Consider the following 20,940-nt stretch of genomic DNA (forward strand, 5'->3'; position numbering starts at 1 on the left):
TTTCCCACATCGTCACTCTGTCCCACATCATCGCTCCATCCTGCAGCATCGCTACATCCCATGCCACCGCTTCTTTCCACACCATTGCCTCATCCTGTACCATTGCCCCATCCACACCACCGCTCTGTCCTGCACCATCATTCCATGCCACAACATCGCTTCATCCCAAACCATCACTCCTTCTTGCACCATCGCTCCATCCAGAACCATTGCTCCGTCTTGCTCCATCACTCCGTCCTGCACCATCACGTTATCTCACTCCATTGCTTTGTTCCGCACTATCACTCCATCTCGCACTATCACTGCATGCTGCACCATCACTCCGTCCCACATCATCACTCTGTCCCACACCATTGCTCCATCCCACACCATCCTTCTGTCCCTGCACCAGCACTCCAGCCTGCACCATTGCTCCATCCCACATTATCACTCTATCCCACATCATCATTCAATCCTGCACCATCACTCCATCCTGCACCATCCTTTTGTCCTGTACTATCACTCCATCTTGTGCCATCACTCTATCCCACCCTACCCTTCAATCCTGCACCATGTCTTCATCCCACACCATCACTCTATCCCACCCTACCCTTCAATCCTGCACCACGTCTCCATCCCACACCATCACTCCATTCCACACCATCTCTACATATCACACCATCACTCCATTCCACATCATCACTCCATCCCACACCATCACTCCATCCCACACCATCTCTACATATCACATCATCACTCTATTCCACATCATCACTCCATCCCACATCATCACTCCATCCCACACCATAAAGTGCTGTGAGGGGTGAGCATGTGGGGTTTGGGAGGCGGGATGAGAGAGCCTCCCTGGGGTGGATGGGAGGGCCCCTGGCTCGGGTGGTCTCTCCTCTGGTCATGATGCATCACTATCATAGTGTCACCCTGGTGGGGGAGTCTCTGTTGGATGGCACACCATGTGACATTCCAGATACTGGCCACGAGTGCCCTCTGCCAGGCTCCAACACTTTCGCTAAATACTTTTAATAACTCATTTTTTAAAGTAATCAGGAGGCTACTCTACTTGTGGAAAGAGTTAAAGAAGCCCCAGTCCAGGGTTCTGTGGTAGTGAAAGGGCCGTGATCTTGTAAAGAGGGAGCCTCTGCTTGGATTCCTGGTGAGTTGCCCAGAGGCACTTAGGAATGAGCCAGAAAGACTTTTCAAAAAAAAAATTAAATTCAGTAGGATCATGCTGACTGTCCAGCCTTCAGCACCATCCAGCAGCCATCAAGTCCCTGCGGAGGGTCCCCGTGGTACCGAGCTCAGCTTGCTTTTTGCCCTGAGCTCTCCTGGGAGAAGCAGTCAGGGATGGGGTGAGAGAAGGTGCCACCCTGGAGCATGTAGAGTCTTGGCACCTTCTCCTACTTGCCTGGAACCTTGGCCCAGTGATGCCCTTCCTGTGAGGTGTGGTTTCCCACTCATAAGATGGGGATGGCACAGACCTCAGAAGGATGTTGGCTACAAATGCAAAAACTGACACACTGTCAAAAACAAGCATTTTTTTTTTCTTTTGAGATGGACTTTTGTTCTTGTTGCCCAGGCTGGAGTGCAGTGGCGTGATCTCAGATCACTGCAACCTCCACCTCCCAGGTTCAAGTGATTCTCCTGCCTCAGCCTCCTGAGTAGCTAGGATTACAGGCGTGCGCCATCACATCTGGCTAATTTTTGTATTTTTAATAGAGATGGGGTTTCACCATGTTGGCCAGGCTGGTCTCAAACTCCTGACCTTGGGATCTGCCTGACTCAGCCTCCCAAAGTGCTGGGATTACAGGCGTGAGCCACCTCGCCTGGCCAAAAACAAGCATCTTTTGTGTGTGTGTGTGTGTCAAACAGTTTAATTCATGGAAAGAAAACAGCTTACAACAAATCATTTAAAAAGCATGCTTACATTTACCTTTTATACCTGCGTTTGTACACCTGTGTGCTGTGAGTCCATAAAGGAAGAAGCATGCTCCAATGATACTTTCTCAGTGTTTCCTATACAGGGGTTTCTCTGTCATATGCTGCCATTCAGTAAAAAAACCTGATTATGACGCATCTTACAGAAAGCTTGTTTACATTTGCTAAGGATAATGGCCTCCAGCTCCATCCATGTTCCTGCAAATGACGTGATTTCATTCTTTTTTTATGGCTGCCTAGTATTCCATGGTGTATATTTACTGCATTTTCTTTATCCAGTCCATCATTGATGGGCACTTGGGTTGATTCCATGTCTTTGCTATTCTGAATACTGCTACAATGAACGTATGCATGCATGTGTCTTTATAATAGAATGATTTATATTCCTTTGGGTATATACCCAGTGATATGGTTGGGTGGTGTCCCCATCCAAATCTCATCATGAATTGTAGCTCCCATAATCCTCACGTGTCGTGGGAGGGACCAGGTGTAGATAATTGAATCATGATAATTTCTCCCATCCTGTTCTTGTGATAGTGAGTTAGTTCTCATGAGATCTGATGGTTTTATAAGGGACTTTTCCCCTTTTGGTTCAGCACTTCTTCTTCCTGCCGCCATGTGAAGAAGGACATGTTTGCTTCCCCTTCCGCCATGATTGTAGTTTCCTGAGACTTCCCCAGCCATGCTGAACTGTGAGTCAATTAAACCTCTTTCCATTACAAATTACCCAGCCTTGGGTATGTCTTTATTAGCAGTGTGAAAACAGACTAATACACCTAGTAATGGTATTGCTGGGTCAAATGGTAGTTCTGTTTTTAGCTCTTTGAGGAATCACCACACTGCTTTCCACAATGGTTGAACTGATTTACACTCCCACCAACAACGTGTAAGCATTCCTTTTTCCCTGCAACCTCACCAGCATATGTTATATTTTGACTTTTTCATAACAGCCATTCTGACCGGTGTGAGATGGTATCTCATTTCAGTTTTGATTTGCATTTCCCTAATGATCAGTGATGTTGAGCTTTTTTTCATATGTTTATTGGCCACGTGTATGTCTTCTTTTGAAAAGTGTCTGTTCATGTTCTTTGCCAACTTTTCAATAAGGTTGTTTTTTTCTTGTAAATCTGTTTAAGTTCCTTTTAAATGCTGGATATTAAGCCTTTGTCAGATGCAGTTCACAGAAATGTTCTCCCACTCTGTAGGTTGTCTGTTTACTCTGTTGATAGTTTCTTTTGCTGTGCAGAAGCCCTTTAGTTTAATTAGACCCCATCTGTCAATTTTTGCTTTTGCTGCAATTGCTTTTGGCATCTTCGTCACAAAATATTTGCCCATTCCTATGTCCAGAATGGTATTGCCTAGGTTGTCTTCCATAGTTTTTATAGTTTTATATCTTACATTTAAGTCCTTAATCCATCTTGAGTTGATTTTTTACATGCGGTATAAGAAAGGGGTCTAGTTTCAGTCTTCTGCATATGGCTAGGCAGTTATCCAAGCACCATTTATTGAATGGGGAGTCCTTTCCCCATTGCTTGTTTTTGTCAGCTTTGTCAAAGATCAGATGGTTATAGGTGTGCGGCCTTATTTCTGGGCTCTCTATTCCATTCCATTGATCTATGTGTCTGTTTTTCTACCAGTATCGTGCTGTTTTGGTTACTGTAGTCCTGCAATATAAAGTCAGATAGTGTGATGCCTTGTTCTTTTTGCTTAGGATTGCCTTGGCTATTTGGGCTCCTTTTGGGTCTATATGAATTTTAAAATCATTTTTTCTTAGTTTTGTGAAGAATGTCATTGGTAGTTTGACAGGAATACTGTTGAATTTATAAATTGCTTTAATGATATTGATCCTTCCTATCCATGAACATGGAGTATTTTTACATTTGTTTGTGTCATCTCTGATTTCTCTAAGCAGTGGTTTGTAGCTCTCCTTGTAGAGATCTTCCACCTCCTTAGCTGTATTCCTAGATATCTTATTCTTTTTGTGGCAATTGTGAATAAGATTGCACTCCTGATTTGGTTCTCGGCTTGACTGTTGAAAAACAAGAATTCTTTCTTTCTTTCCTTTTTTTTTTTTTTTTTTTTTTTTTTTTGAGAGAGAGCGTCTCACTCTCTCAAAAACCGAGGCTGGAGTGCAGTGGTGCGATCTTGGCTCACTGCAACCTCTGCCTCCAAGGTTCAAGTGATTCTCTAGCCTTAGCCTCCTGAGTAGTTGGGTTTATAGGCATGTGTCACCATACCTAGGTATTTTTTTTGTATTTTTACTTGAGATGGGGTTTTGGCATGCTGGCCTGGTTGGTCTTGAACTCCTGGCCTCAGGTGATCTGCCTACCTTGGCCTCCCAAAGTGCTAGGATTACAGGTGTAAGCCACTGTGCCCAGCCGAAAAATAAGGATTCTTAACAAAGCTTACCTTCATTTTGTTTCCTGAAGAGGCTGGTGTCTGGCAGTGATGATGTGGGGAGAGGTGATGTCATGGGGGAGGTGATATCATGGGAGAGGTGATGCAATGGAGAAGTGATTTTATGGAGAGGTGATGTCATAGGGAGGTGATGTGATGGGGAGGGGATGCGCTGGGGAAGTGATGTCATGGGGAGGTGATGTCATGAGAAGGGGATGTGATGGGGAAGTGATGTCATGGAGCAGTGATGTAATGGGAAGGTGATGTCATGGGGAGGGGATGTGAGGGGGAAGTGATGTCATGGACAAGTGATGTCATGGAGAGGTGATGTCATGGGAGAGATGATATCATAGGGATGTGACGTCATGGGGGAGGTGATGCCATGAGGAGGTGACACCATGGGAAGGTGACATCACAGGGTGACATCACAGGGGAGGCGACGTCATGGGAGAGATGATATCATGGAAAGGTGATGTCATGGGAGAGGTGATGCCATGGGAAAGTGATGTCATAGAGAGGTGATGTTATGGAGAGGTGATGTCATGGGAGAAGTGATGTTACGGAGAGGTGATGTCATGGGGAGGTGATGCCATGGAGAGGTGATGTCATGGGAGAGGTGATGTCACAGAGAGGTGATGTCATGGAGAGGTGATGTGATGGGGAGGGGATGCAATGGTGAGCAGATGTGCTGGGGAAGTGATGTCATGGGGAGGTGATGTCATGAGGAGGGGGATGTGATGGGGAAGTGATGTCACGGAGAGGTGATGTAATGGGGAGGTGATGTCATGGGGAGGGGATGTGAGGGGGAAGTGATGTAATGGGAGTGGTGATGTCACAGCAAGGTGATGTCATGGGGACATTATGCCATGATGAGGGGATTTGATGGAGAAGTGATGTCATGGAGAGGTGATGTCATGGGAAGGTGATGCCACAGAGAGGTGATGTCATGGGGCAGTGATGTTATGCAGAAGTGAGGTCATGGGAGAAGTGATGTCATGGGGAGGTGATGCCATGGGGAGGTAATGTCATGGAAAGAGGATGCCAGGGGAAGGTGATGCCATGGGGAAGTGATGTCATGGGGAGGTGATGTCATGGGGGAAGTGATGTAATGGGAGAGGTGAGGCTATGGGGAGGTGATGTCATGGGGTGGGGATTTCATGGGGAGGTGATGCCATGAGGAGGTGATGCCATGGGGGAGGTGATATCATGGGGATGTGACGTCATGGGGGAGGTGACGACATGGGCAGGTGACACCATGGGAAGGTGACATCACAGGGTGACATCACAGGGAGGTGACATCATGGGAAGATGTCATTGGGAGGTGGCACCATGGGGAGGTGATGTCATGGAGAGGTGATGTCATGGAGGATGTCATGGGTAAGTGATGCAATGGGGAGTTGAAGTGATGGGGTGGTGATGTCATGGGAAGGTGATGCCATGGGGAGGGGATGTGATGGGGAAGCGATGTCATGGGGAGGTGATGTTACAGGGAGGTGATGTCATGGAGAGGTGATAACAGGGGGAGGGGATGTCATGGGGAGGGGATGTCATTGGGAGGTGATGTCATGGGAGAGGTGATATCATGGGAGAGGTGATGCTACTGGGAGGTGATGTCATGCAGAGATGATGTGATGGGGAAGTGATGACACGGGGAAAACAATGTTGTGGCAGTGGTGATGCCATAAGGAAGTAATGTTATTAGGGAGATGATGTCACAGGGGTAAGCCATTGGGGGTAAGGTAAGCCACTGGGGAGGTGAAGTTGTTGGGGAGGTGATGTTGTTGGTGGAGGATATGTCATTGGTGGAGGCAGGATAGTGGCGACACCTGTGTGCGGCCACTGAACACCTCATGGTTGTGGAATACTGAGCTGTGGCAGGTGACTCCAGGAGGGGAAGGTGGGCTCTTGCCTCAGCAGGGCTTGCCCGCAGGCTGTGCCCAGTCCCAGCTACAGCAACTCCAGAGGGACTGAGGGTAGGGCCGGGTAGGTGCTCGGGCCTCCCCGGGAAGGTGGGACCTGGGGTGGTGGTGGGGAATACTGCACTGAGTCCTGCCGCAGCCCCAGAACCAGGACCTTTCTTTGCTCCCTTTCCTCGCAATGAAACAGAGTGGAGAGCTGGAAAACCATAAGTTTCAGCGCCCAGACCTGGACCCAGACCTATCTGCCTTCAACCTCAGCTTTGAGCAGGCAGGAGCTGGCAGGAGCGTGCTGTGCCGGGGTGCATTTAGGCTGGAGGTTGGCTGCGGACACTTGGAAGATGCGTAGCTGGTGGGATGCCAGGTGGGTGTCAGGACTCCTGGAGGCCTTGAGTGTCGGACAAAGGAGTTTCTGGGCAAGGTACTCTCTCTGGGTGTTAAAGAAAACCACCTTTGTGCTACCAAATGCAGTGCTTTTCTTTTTGGTTGGCACTTAACATATTTGTCGGTACCATATTCTAACTGGAGTTATGTGACTTCCTGGTGCTGTGGTCCAGAAGGCATCATTGTTACCTGTACTGACTCTTCCTAAACAACAGGCGATTCCTCTGCTGCTCCTGTTTCCTTGTTTTCAACTTGGAAAGCAGCCCTTTGGAAAAGGGCAATTTTGCTTTCCATTCTATAGGTGGGGAAACCGAGGCTGAGAGGCTTAGAAGCGCGGCCAGCTCTCAGCCTGCAGAGGCGACCTGGGAGGCCCTCCCTGTCTGGGAGGCTTCACACCGTCGCTGCCAAGTGGACAACTGCTTAATGTATTTTCCCCCAAGCTGAATAAATGGGCCTTTACAGAAATTTAGTAGGTGAATAAACCACAGATGAAAAATCAAACACTTAGAAAAACCATTTAACGTTTTTATTTACACCATAGTGAAAATACCAGCTTGGTTTGGGATCGGAGCTGTTACATAATTTGGGATCGGAGCCTAACATAACGTACTCTCAAGTTTTGCAGGTCCCCGAGGTGCCCAATTTATATTCCATTCTAACTTGGAGAGGAGGAATGGCAGGCGGTGGCGGGGAGGGTGCCTTCCTGGGAGCCGGGGAAGGGACGGCAGCCTGGAGGAACGGGAAGGCAGCTTCGGCAGGTATGTAGGGCAGGAGAGTGGCTTATAATGGAAGGATTGTAATTTATTTTGACACTGATCATGTATTATTCAGCTAGAGTAAAAATAAACCTTATTAGCCAGGAAAATAGATCCCTTTCTTTACGCCCACGCAATGCCAACTGCAACATCACAGTGATGATCAGGACAATAGCGGCGTTTGCTCAAACATCTCATCAGGCACTCGAAGAATCAAATCCCTTGTTGGGAAGAGATTTGCAAACATGCAAGTGCATCTACATAATACGCTTCATCTCTCCCTGAGCCTCCGAGCTCCCAGAGAGGGAACCTGCGCCCAGGAGGCAGCCCCGCCTTTCCTCAGCCCATCCCCAAGCCTGGGCCACCTATTTCTGAGCCTGGGCCACTTGTCCCCAAGGCTGGGACACCTGTTTCTGAGCCTGGGTGGCCTGTCCCCAAGCCTGGGACACGTGTTTCTGAGCCTGGGCCACCTGTTTCTGAGCCTGGGTTGCCTGTCCCCAAGCCTGGTGTTCCTGTCCCCAAGCCTGGATCACCTGTGTCCAACACTGGGCCAGTTGTTTCTGAGCCTGGGCCACTTGTCCTCAAGCCTGGGTCGCCTGTCCTCAAGCCTGGTGCTCCTGTCCCCAAGCCTGGATCACCTGTCCCCAAGCCTGGGCCACCTATTTCTGAGCCTGAGCCACCTGTTTCTGAGCCTGAGTGGCCTGTCCCCAAGCCTGGGACACCTGTTTCTGAGCCTCGGCCACTTGTCCCCAAGGCTGGGACACCTGTTTCTGAGCCTGGGTCACCTGTCCCCAAGCCTGAGCCACCTGTTTCTGAGCCTGGGTCACCTGTCCCCAAGCCTGGTGCTCCTGTCCCCAAGCCTGGATCACCTGTCCCCAGGCCTGGGCCACTTGTTTCTGAGCCTAGGGCACCTGTCCCCACCTCTCTCACTGACAGACACCACCCATCCCTGCAGACAGGATCAAGCCACACATTGCAGGAAACCTTCCTCTGAGCCTCCCCAGTAACTTCCAGCCCACTTAGAGTCCAAACCCAAACCCCAGCCACCTCCTCTACTGGGAGGCAGACGCATAGCAGAGTCCAGAAGTGTGCGCTGATCCCTCATGAAGGAGGACCAGGACACATGGGTCCAGAGGCCAGGGCAACCCGCAGTTCAGGTTGCATGAGAGAGGCTGACATGGGGACTTGACCATGCTCCCCACACAAGGCACAGCCCCTCCTTCCCTCACCTCCATGTACAGGGGAACCCCTCCCTTGCCCCCACACGAGGGACCCCAGGGATTGTGGTGGGAAGAATTCTAAGGCCATTCCCCAAGCCCCACACCCTCGTATGGTGGCCCTCTCAAGTGCAGGGAGACCCGGGAAGCGAGGGGGCATCACCCGGGATTATGTCACATCACACAGCCACAGCAATGACTCAGGATGTCATCAGGTCCCTAACAATGGAGTGCTTCAAAGGGAGAGTGTCCTGCTTGGGCCTGCACTAATCAGGCAGGAAAACTCTTAAAAGGGAGTCTAGAGGTTTGAGACAGAAGTCAGAGAGACGCACCCTGCTGGCCTAGAAGAAAGAAAAACCCCACTGTGAGCTGTCCATGGTGGCCTCGTTGCAAGGACACACGGGCAGTCTCCAGGGTGGACGGCATGGTGGCCTCGTTGCAAGGACACATGGGCAGTCTCCAGGGTGGACGGCAGCCCCATCCAACAGCCAGCAAGAAAGTGGGACCTTAGCACTACAGCCCGGAGGAACTGCATTCTGCCAACAACCTGAACAAGGCTGAAGAAAACCCCGAACTCCAGAGAGGAGCACAGGCCCGGCCAGCACCCACATGGCCACCTGAGGACCCCCCCCCCACCCAGACTCCTAACCCACCATGCCCCGGGAGCATCCACAGGGGTGACAGTGACGTAGACTACGCATGGGTGGTGATTTGCCCCAGGCATAGACAGCCAATGCAGAGGTGCCTGAGCCTGCACCCCATCCCAGGAGCCAAGGAGAGTGAATTTTTATCAAGATACAGCACGATATCGCAAAGGCATCCTTTAAAAACGTGACCTGTGCTTTCACTCAGGATGTCAACTTTTGCTACGTAAAATGTGTTCATCACCTCCAAACCTCAAACAAGAAGTCAGCTTTAGGGTCTGAATGAAAAACAGTCTTGGGGTGGGTGAGTGCACCTTCCATCACAGGGACACTTTGCCTCTACCCATCATGGTGGGGGAAGTCACGGAGACTCCAGGTACCCGGCTCGGGGACGCTTTCTGCCATTGCATTTCTCCACCTGGAGTGGCACCAGAAGTTTCTGGAAGGTGATTTAAACCAACATTCAATCCAAAGATACATCAGAAGACTGCACTGCCCCCTCCGACACAGCGTGGGTAATTTACAGGAGTCCTTCCACCACAAACTGCTTTAAAGCTCAGAGCTGCAGTGATTTCAGGCCCTGAAGTTCAAATAGTGCAGTGATTAATGCAGCTGAACAGCCCCTGTGAAAGAGCTAGAGTGTTTGCTCTGTTTTTAAATATATAGATACATAGATATATAGATATAGATATACATATATATACACATATATATAAAGAGAGAGAGAGATACAGGGTCTCACTCTGTTGCCCAGGCTGGAGTGCAGTGGCACCATCTCGGCTCACTGCAACCTCCACCTCTCAGGCTCAAATAATCCTCCCACCTCAGCCTCCCGAATAGCTGAGATCACAGGCGTGCACCACCGCATCCGGCTTTTTTTTTTTGTTGTTTGTATTTTTGATAGAGTCGGGGTCTCACCATGTTACCCAGGTTGGGATTACAGGCGTGAGCCACCTCTCCTGGCCTATATATATATATATATATATATATTTTCTACAGAGAGGGTTTCGCTGTGTCACCTAGGCTGGAGTGCCGTGGCGCCATCATAGCTCACTGCAGCCTCAAACTACTGGGCCCAAGCAATCCTCCTACCTCAGCCTCCCAAAGTGCTGGGACTACAGGCACCACCACACCCAGCTAGACTGTTCACTATTCTTACAGTTGTGGTTCCACTGGGCGCTTTGTCTGTCCTGTTTTACGGGACCACTCTGCAAAGCTCCAGAAGATACAGTAAAAGTAAAAGTGGGGCCGCCAGGCGCCAACCAGGGATGGGAAGAGGCTGGGGCAGGGACCTGACCTCTACCTGTAACCCTGCTGGAGCAATATATGGTTTAAATGTGAGCTCACATCCTATGAAGGAAAGAATGTCATTTTACATGGTTTTTTTTAATTGCTGTTGTTTTGTGGAGGTTTTTTGTTTTTTAATAAACCATGGAGTGGTTTCTCGTTCTTACAAGGTCTTTTGGCAGCTCAGAGGTTTAACTGCTTTAGGCCAAATGTGCGGGTGCTGGGAGTGGGCACAGGCGAAGCCACCGGGGTGTGGGAAGCTGAACGCCGCTCAGCCAGGAAAATGTAACAATGAGCCTCCATGGCAGAAGTGGGAGCAAAAGTTAAAGGTCAGCAACGTGGAACCTTCCTCTCTTCTGGAAGTCTCTAGAACTGGTGTTCCCGGATCATACAGGGGCCTCAGATCCCCTGACCACAGCAATGTGCCAGCTCATGGGTGTGTCCCCGGCCTCAAGCTCATGACTCTGTCCTGGTGGGTAGCCCCCAAAAAACACAAATGCAGTCCCTCCGGCAGTTTAGATGGGAGGGACCAAGGTGTCCTTTCTCTTGACACTTGGCCAGGAGCCCATTGCAGGGCCAGCTCTCGGAGCTGTAGTCAAACAGCTTCATCCAGACAAGCCGGAAGAGGGGCTGGGGTGTCTCTGTCTTGCAGACAGCTCCCCAAAACTCATTTCCAAACAAGAAGGGAAGACTCACTAACAAAAGAAGAGTAGAGCTGACCACTCCAGTTTCACTGAGAGGATATTCAGCAAGACTTCCTCTTCTCGAGGGACAGTTCTGGCCGGAAAATAGTCATAACAACAAAAACAGCTAACATTTACTGAGGGCAGATCGTGTGCCCGGTACTTCACGGATATGACTTAATTGGAATCCTTACTTTAAACCCCAGGATAAAGAGCTCTTTCTTTCTTCATTTCACAGCCAAAGAAACAGGCTTGGGTAGCTGGTGTGGCCTCTCCAAGTCCCCACGGCTTTACAACGGGACAGGAGCGCTGCCAAAGGGGCAGCCCTTGTCCCTTTCTTCCCTGGAGAGAAGCAAGCTTTTTTATTATTATATTATCCTTAGTACAAAAATAGTATGTTTTTGATCATTTTTAAAAGAGACATAGCCAAGCACGGTGGCTCATGCCTGTAATCGTAGCACTTTGGGAGGCCAAGGGGGGTGTGGATCACTTCATGTCAGGAGATCGAGACCAGCCTGGGCAATGTGGTGAAACCCTGTCTCTACTAAAAATGCAAAAATTAGCCAGGAGTGGTGGTGCACACCAGTAATCCCAGCGACTCAGGAGGCTGAGGCGGGAGGATCACTTGAACCCAGAGGCAGAGGTTGTAGTGAGCCGAGATCTCGCTACTGCACTCCAGCCTGGGCAACAAAGCGAGGCTCCATCTCAAAAATGAAATTAAATAAGTAAAAGTGATGTAAAAACTCCTTCGGCTCATACACCTTGCCACCGTCCAGCCGTAATACCCCTGTAATAATCATGATGATGTCTGAGAGTCGATTCTTTCAATATTCTCTATAGTTGTTGTTTTTTTTTAATAAAAACGGGACTGAACACTGTATACACTCTTTTGTTCCTGGTCTTCTTTTTTCCATGATCCAGGTGGTTTTATCCCCCAGGGTCTCCTCTTCTTCCTCCTCCCTCTTGCTCGTCACCCTCTCGTTGTTGGGAAACTGCAGATTGTTCTCTTCCCCATGTCCCCTCCTGCTGGGACCTCAGAAGCTGCTGCCATTCAGTGAGCCACTGCCCGTGGTTGCCATAAGAAGGGATGCTAGGAGTTCAAGTTCCTGGAGCCTCAACCACATTGGCAGGAACTGCCTCACCCAGATAGCTCCCCCAGCTCAGAAATCCCAAGCCTCGGGGTCCGAGAGCCACCCAGAGCGGAGGCAGAGAGGAAGATGGAATCAAAACCGCACAAGCCCGACTCTTCCCCGTACCAGTGCTCCAACCCGTGGAGCTGACAAACAATCTTAAAACAGGAATTTGAAAAATAAGGGAAACAAGAAAGGGAAGAGAAGCCAGGCAGTGGGAAGAGCCGCTCCCCTCAACAGGAGTCATTTTCTGTCCAAAGTCTGCTCTGCCAGCCATCCTGGCTTTACTCCTGGAATCCATCACTGGCTAGGTTTTACAGGGGCTGCCATGACAAAGCACCACAGCCCAGCGGCTTAAACACGGACACTTACTCCCCACAGTCCTGCAGGCTGGAAGTGAGATGGAGGCACAGGCAGGTTGGTTTCTCCTGAGGCCTCTCTCCTTGGCTTATGGACACCATCTCCTCTCTGTACCCACAGGGTCGTCCCTCTGTGTGTGTCTGTGTCTGCCTCCCATCTTCTTATAATGATGCAAGTCAATGGATTAGGGCCCACCCTAATGATCCCGTTTTAACTTAATTCTGAAAAAACTATAAATACAGTCACACTCTGACGTCCTGATGATTAGGATTTCAACATACAAATTGGGTAGGGGACTGTATTGACATTTTGGACACACACACACCCACCCCTCTTATTGCCACAACTGAAAATAGCTCCAAACATTGCCAAATGTCTCCTGGAGGAGGGGATACAACACCACCCGCTCCCTGAGAGCCATCACCTAGACCTGAAAGGAAAGGAGGATCCACATGGGATGCTGTGGCCTCCCGAAGCCCCACAAGACTTCAGACAGAGGAGGAACTTGGCCACTGGCTTACATCGGGCTGGCCTCATTCACCACCCTGTGGGGAAATCTAGGCATGTGGCTTCAACAGTGCAAGGGAATACCGCCAGGTCCCCAGGTCCCCAGGTCCCCGCATGCCTGCTGAATCCGTGATCCCATTTCAGGGATAGAGCACCTGGACGCATCAGCGATGCTGACTTGCAAAGCTGCACAGAGCCGCGGCCACCCAGCCCGGCTCCCTCACTTCCTGAAAGTGCAGAGAACCACTTGCCCAAGGTCACAGAGTTCCACCTGATAGGACTGCAGCCTGGTCTCCTGGCACTCGGCCCAGTACTCTCCAAATGGCCACAGGGTCTGGGCACCCAGGCAGACCCTGGCATGGACACCTCCCTTCTGGGGCCTCAGCAGAATCCCCAGCAAGCACCCTGGCCAGACAGAGCTAGATAGAGCCTGCCTGGACTCTGGGGAAAGATTTCCCAGGAGCGACCCCAGGACAAGGACTTGGAAAGTCCCCCCACCCGCCCACAAGGAAGAAGCACCCCACCTGCGAGGGTTCCCACTCTCCCAGGCGCAGTGTTTCCCTCCGGCCTGCACACCCCTTGGAAGCTGCAGCCCTCCCTGCCAGAGGCCCCCAGAGCCCCTCACCTCGTGCCTCCGCACGTCCTCCTCCCTGTCCCGGCCACTCCGCCAGGCCATCGAATGGGAGAGGGAAATTAAATCTGAGCCTTGATTTTGTGAGGAAAATAATGAAAGTGCACAAGGTGAAGTGAATCAAGAAAAATGACACAAGTGACTGGCTAAAATAAATGTTATCAAAGAATCAGGGAGGGAGAGGCTCATGTGAATGTCCACGTGGGGAAAGAGAGGACAAATTTCACATCTTGTGATCAAAGCTCCATTTCTCTTCACGTGCAGTTACCAGGCTGTGAACGCTCAGGCCCAGCCAACCCTTCCAAAGCCAACAGCTCAAAGCCAGCAGCTCGAGGACCATGCTGCGGAAACGCGGTCCCTCACAGATTCAGTGACTCCCAAGACACATTGGCCCCAATGAGCACCAGATCACAAAGGTGTGAGCCGGGCTTGTAAACACATGCAGGCCTTGGACCAGAAGCCCAACAGGATTGGAATGCATGCTGCCTCTCCTTCCTAATCGTTTTGAGCTGCTTTTGCTGGGAATGTGCCATTTCCAGGGGGCTCTTCAGCTTGTCCCCTGAGCAGTGAGTCTTGTTAGAGGCAGCTGGAACACTGGTGAATCATGAGCCTGATTTGAAGGGACTGGATGTCCAGGCTCTGTGATTCCCAGACACCTGCCACTTACAGCCCTGCTGAGAACTCCCTTCAGCTCAGAGCCTTCCCTGTAGATCCACCTTGCAGGCCTCGGGATGAGAATCTAAGTGAGGTGGCTTCTCCATCGCCTCTGCCTTCTTCCTGCCTGGGATGTGTATGCAGCACCCGGAAGCAGTGCAGCCGTTCTGCAGACTAGAAGATGAAAGGCACCTGCTATGGAAGGCAGGACAAGGGAAGAGGCCTGGGTTGTGTCTCAGCTCTGCACCACTTTCCTCTGAACATCTTGGCACAAAGATTTAGGGACAGCAAAGAAGAAGGGAGACAGGACAGCCAGGACATAAAGGTGACACCAACAGCAAGGAGGGAAAAGAGTCCGACACTTCAAAATGGTCTTCTGGGGTATGGAGCAAGAAGAAGCCACAGGGTTGGTTCTGTTTTCTGAGTGACTGATGCCTTATCATTCTTCGGGTCTCAGATCAAAACACTTGATTGGAGAAATGCACCCTGACAACCCCAGCTAAAATATCCACCATCACCCTCCCCACGACCCTGCACGCTCTGTGAGGTGGGCAACCCTTCATCTCTCTCACCACTCCAGATAGATGGATGGATGGATGGATGGATGGATGGATGGATGGATGCATGCATGCATGCATGTAGGGTGGATGACAGAAAGATGGGCAAATGATGGATGGATGGATGGATGTAGGATGGATGAGAGAAGGATGGACAGATGATGGTTGGATGGATGGATGGATGGATGGACGGATGGATGGATGGATGGATGGTAGGTAGATGATGGATGGATGAGAGAAGGATGGACAGATGATGGATGGATGGATGGATGGATGGATGGATGGATGGATGGATGGATGGATGGATGGTAGATGATGGATGGATGAGACAAGGATGGACAGATGATGGATGGATGGATGGATGGATGGATGGATGGATGGATGGATGGATGATATGGATGGTTTGGCTGTATCCCCACCCAAATCTCATCTTGAATTGTAGTTCCCATAATCCCCACATGTCATGGGAGGGACCCAGTGGGAGGTAATTGAATCATAGGGGAAGTTACCTTCATGCTATTCTCATGATAGTGAGCTCTCATGAGATCTGATGGTTTTATAAGAGGCTTTTCCCCCTTTGACTCAGCACTTTTTCTTGCTGCTGCCACGTGAAGGACATGTTTGCTTCCCCTTCCACTATGATTGTAAGTTTCCTGAGGGCTCCACAGCCATGCTGAACTGTGAGTCAATTAAACCTCTTTCCTTTATAAAGTACTCAGTCTCAGGCATGTCTTTATTAGCAGCGTGAGAAGAGACTAACACAGATGAATTAATAAATGCCCAGGGATCTTCCTCGTGTACCGCAGTGCCCTTCAAACACAAACTTGTTTAAATAAAATGTAGTGATTGTTTAATTTGGAGCAGCAAGGCAGAAAAATCTATCTAAACCACGAAGACTGTCTCACACAGAGAGGAAGGCACCAGCAAACTTTCACACAGAGCAGACCAGACTTTGGCAAATTGCTGGTCCTGTCTGTGCCCATTTCTCAAGAGGGCTTCACAGCATGTTCCAAGGTGGCTGGTTGGCCTATAAAATCCAATGGTTTTGTGGCCAAGTTAAAGGTGGCAATATTTTCCAAAGCCAACAGCTCAGAAAAGCTGATCACTCTGAGACTCCAAGGAATGGGACTTCTGGCTGCAAATCCTTGAAACACAAGAAATAGCTGCTGGACTCAGGGTGGGCTGGGGTTCTAGATGGGGCTCCCCAGCATCCCTCCAGAGTGGGAAGCAACTGAGCTGAAGGTTGGTTCTGGGTGACGGGGCCCTTCCGGGAGAGGTGGTGGAGGCTACCTTCAGTTGTCAGGGTACCCAGAACTGCAAGATGGTGCTCCTGGCATGGCCTCCACCAGGCTGCAAGATGCACACGGCCCTTGTTACAGGCCGGGGCCGTGAGTCTCTGCCACAGGCACAGCCTTCCTGGGCAAATGCCTCCCCGATGGTGCTTGGGAGAAACGGAACTTCATTACACAGATTAATAAAACATAAATATGGGTTTGGAAATCTAATAATAGCTGGTTTATAGGCTAACAAGCCCTCCAAGCAGCAAGTTCAAGGTCTTTCCATGACCAAGCAGAGCACTGAGAGGGCCTGGGGCTCACGGCAGGGGAGCTCTTGTCTCTTGTTTTGTCACCCCGCTAGGTAGCCTTCACCCCACAAAACAGACACATGGATAACAAATGACATTTCTGCTAGGTGAATCTGATTTTCCTATGACATTCATAATTAAAAACAAGGACATGTTCCCATAGAGAAGAAAAACCCCACTGACGGTTAGCGGGAAGGGCTAAGGACTGGCCCCTTCTTCAGCAAGGTGAGTGAGCAGCGCCATGTATGCTCCCAGGGCTGGGGGCAGCTCTGCACACCCAGTGGACAGCAGACACGTGTCCTGCAGCAGCTTGGCCCTGGGCTGTGCCCCGGCGGGACCTCACGACATGTTTATTGAACTGGATTGAAGCAGCTGTCTTAGCAAGCCCTACAAGCCTGTTTACAGCGCTCACCCTTTCTGACCTCATTACCCACCCACTCTGGCTCTCAAAACCCCTCCACTTTGACCTTCAGAGCCCACAGTCAGTCATCAGCAAAATCCCCTGTACCTCCAAGCACTCCTCTAGAGTGTCCCTTCACCCAGTGGCTCCAGCAGGGCCCTGGCTCTCTCCCCCATGGTGCATGCCTCCCCTGCTGCGTCTTAGCTGGGGGCCATTTTCCCTCCCACGGCCTTGGCCCACGGAGCTGAAGCTGGGTGGGTGGCCTTCTGCTTTTCACCGTGGCTTTCAGGCTACACTGGTGAGCTTCCGCTTACTGTCTAACAAATGACCAAAAAACAGCGGCACTAAAGCTACACACCACAGCCACAGCGGTTCCTTCCCACAAATCTGTGGGCTGTCTGGGTGAATTTTCTGGTCCCTGCTGGTCCCAGCTGAGCTCTGTCACGTGACATGCTCCCCAAGCTGGTGGGTTAGCGGCTGGATAATCTCGCTGGGCTTCCTCACCCGTTGTGCACCAGCAGACCATCGGCCAGGGCTCCCAGTTCTCCCCCAAGCAGCATCTCACCTTCTAGCAGGCTGGCTTGGGCCTGTGCCCGTGGCAGCCTTGCAACCCCAGGTCCAGCAAAAGGACAAGCCCCAGTGAACATGGGCTTTTCAGCCTTCGACTCTAATGTCCCACTGGTCAAAGCGAGGTATGCGGCCAAGTCCAGAGTCTGTGCAGGGCCCCACTCACCAAGACCCCACCCACCAAGAGCAGAGACACAGGATGGGAGACTACTGGGGCCATTTTTGCCAACAGTCTATGTGCAGACCCCGTTCCCTCCCTCCACAGTCAAAGCCTCCTCTCTAAGTCCTACGTCAGTGGGCGTGGTGGCCCCATCCCCTTTGCCAAGTCCCCCTCCAGCCCTGGTTCCTGGAAGGCTCAGCTTCTGTTGCTCACGCTCTGTCCCCACCCCACTCCCACCCAGTCATGGGGAGTCTGACTCCTTTCGGCCCTCACCGAGCATTGGCTGAGCTCCTCCCTCATGGCCATGTGACGTCAGACACCCTCACAACTGCAGCTACCATCCTCCCAACCCCTCCCTGGGCCACACCAACTGCAGCAGCCCTTCCCTGTAACCCCCGTGGGCCCTCCCTGCACTCTTGCCGCCGACTCCCACCCCTCCAATAGCTTCTGGGCCCCCCTCGCCTTTGCTTCATCTTTAGAGGCTTCCTTGCAAGACCCTCATGTCCTGTCGTTTTGGCATCCTGCAAAGCCCCCGTCCCAGCGACAGCCGCCGTCCCCCCACTCGCAGCACCCGCATCCTTCGGCTCAACGAGGATGAGGAACAGCTCATGCCATCGGCCTCGCTTTACACTCAGCCCACGAATCTCAAGGGGGCCCCTCACCCTCCCTGCTGGCCCGGCCCCCAGCCCCTCCACACACTGGTCTCCTGAGTGGTGGCATCACGTCACTGCCTCAAATGGGAGCTTCCAGGAGTTTCCACAACCCACCTCGGTGCCGGTGCCCTCCACCTTCTCCCTTGTCACCCCAGGGGCCAGTCCAGGCCCCTCTCCAGCGCCAGCCCTCCCCCTGTGCACTAAGTTCACCCCCTCGCCCCTGCCCAGGCCATCACCCCAGCAAGCCTGCTTCCATCTGCTCCCTCCTGGGATAGTCCCTCTGCCATGCCATCCCCAACAACACATGAAACTCACCTGCCGCTGTATTTCCCCTTAACCAACAAGCACACAGAACATAATGCACAAGGCACAGCTCCCTCCTAGCTTCCCCCACTCCCCTCCACAGAGAAACACCTCATAAGAGCCATCCACACCCATGATCTCCACTCCCTCTCCCGCCACTGTCTCTTGAGTCCGCTCACTCTGAGCATGACCTTCACGCTGCCACCCAACTTCTTGGCCAAGGTCATCAGTTACCTCCGCGCTGCTGACCACGGTGGCCCACGCCAGGTTCTCAGCAGCAGCCCGCGGCCGCGTGATGGCTCCTGCCTGCTGGGCGTGCTTTCGTCCCATCCTCCAGGATGTCACACCCTTCTGCTTCGCCATGCACTTCTCTGGTCACTCCTTTGCTCAGGAACACTGTGTGGCCACACAGGTGGGTCCTGCACAGTTCCAGGGGTACGATTCACATGACCTATGAGGTGAATGGTGATCCTGTAGTCAGGGGACGTGGCTGCTTTGCCTTTGTGGATTCCACTCCTCCCCTGTCTTCTAACAGTGGGGCCCAGGTTTTCATTCTGGGATCTCTCCCTCTCTCTGCCCACTCACCTGCTGGTGAGCACATCCAGCCTCAGCCCTACACTCAAATCTCCTGAACGCATGTTCTCTGTCTGTGATCTTCCCTCCAAATGTCAGGTCCACTTTTCCTAGAGATTCCCCAGTAGCGCCACTGGGATGTCCAATAAGCATTGCATATTACCATGTCCAAATCCACATTCCCCAGAGCTGCCCCCAGCCATCTCTCAGCTCAGCCGCGACTCCATCTTCCAGTCCCTCCAGCCCAAAACAACGAAATCAAGTCATGTTACTCCTCTGCTCGAAACCCTCACATGGCATCTGACTCACACAGAGCAAGAGCCAAGGTCACCAGAGCCGCCCTCCAGGCCCTCAGGATGTGGCTTCAGCATCCCTTGCTGTCCTCTCCCCAAGCCCACTCCGGCCTTCTGGCCTCCTGTCTGCTCCTGGAGCCTGGCCATGTGTTTCTGCTCATATTCATTTATTCTCACACTGCGATAAAGATACCACCCGAGACTGGTAATTTATAAAAGAAAGATGCTTAATTGACAGTTCTGCAAGGCTGAGGCGGCCTCAGGAAACTTACAATCGTGGCAGAAGGCAAACAAGCAGCAGGCACCTTCCTCACAAGGCAGCAGGAAAAAGGGAAAAGCGCTGGGGAAACCGCCATTTATAAAACCATGAGATCTCGCGAGAACTCATTATCACGAGAACAGCATGGGGGAAACCGCCCCTGTGGTCCAATCACCTTCCACCACTCCCTCCCTCCACCCGCGGGATGCTGGGGATTACAATGGAGATGAGATTCCGGTGGGGACGCAGCCGCACCCTCTCAGTGCCTCAGGACACTTGCACTTGCTGTGCTTCTGGCTGGAATGCTCTCTCTCCGCTGTCTGCAGGGCTCCTCCCTCTCCTCCTCCAGGTCTGCACCTGTTCCTCGCCCTCTCGGGAGGCCTTCCCTGGTCACCTGCTTCCAAACGCGGCTCTCCTCTCCGTTTGCCTCCTCCCTTACACCTTCTCCACAGTACTCAGCCTCAAACAGAAACATGTTTTACTTTTTAAAATACTATTGTTGCCTCCACTGGCATGCCAGCTCCACGAGGGCAGGGCTTTGTCTGTTTTGCTGACCATGGCACCCTAGACAGCCGTGCCTGGCACCCAGTAAGTGCTCAGTAAATCTTTTTGAGTGAATAATTAACACCTAAATGAAGACTCATGCTAAAAGCACAGAGGCAGCATCCCTCCCGTCCCCAGGGCAGCCATCTCTCCAGGTGCTGCGGGTCATCTGCCTTAACCAGCTCTTCTCTTCTGGCGGACTTCCCCTCATATTCCTGGGAGCGGCCCCGGCTACCAAAGGCATCTAGCACTGAGCCCCCAGGGTAAACCCTGGAGTGTCTGTCAGTACCCCAGCAAGGATGCCAAGCCTTAAAGGAGAGCCCTAGAACTATTCCTGCCCTGGGAGTCTGGGTCTGGGGGAGTGTGTGTGTGAGCATGCCTGTGTGTGTGTGCCCATTCATGTATGTGCATGTATATAGTTGTACATGTGTGCATGTGTGTGTATATGTGTGCCCTGTGTGAGTGTGTGCCTGTACATCTGTGCATATGTGCATATATGTGTGCACTATATAAGCATGTGCATGCTTATGTGTGTGAGCAGGCATGTATG

The 20,940-nt window shown here is 51.5% G+C and overlaps 1 long non-coding RNA gene across 3 annotated transcripts in view; it reads right to left on the reverse strand.

The window, feature by feature from the left end:
• The window catches only part of LOC105496654 (uncharacterized), a 77,098-nt gene extending 56,425 nt beyond the window's left edge, over positions 1-20,673 (reverse strand). For all 3 annotated transcript variants that reach the window (XR_011606377.1, XR_011606376.1, XR_011606375.1), the window contains exons 1-2: positions 19,861-20,673; positions 18,957-19,173 (exon numbers count right to left, since the gene is read on the reverse strand). This is a non-coding gene — a long non-coding RNA (uncharacterized lncRNA). The remainder of the gene's footprint in view (positions 1-18,956; positions 19,174-19,860) is intronic.
• Positions 20,674-20,940: the final 267 nt, after the last annotated feature.

Source organism: Macaca nemestrina, chromosome 1 (assembly GCF_043159975.1).
Source record: "Macaca nemestrina isolate mMacNem1 chromosome 1, mMacNem.hap1, whole genome shotgun sequence".
In the NCBI taxonomy this organism is placed as follows: Eukaryota; Metazoa; Chordata; class Mammalia; order Primates; family Cercopithecidae; genus Macaca; species Macaca nemestrina.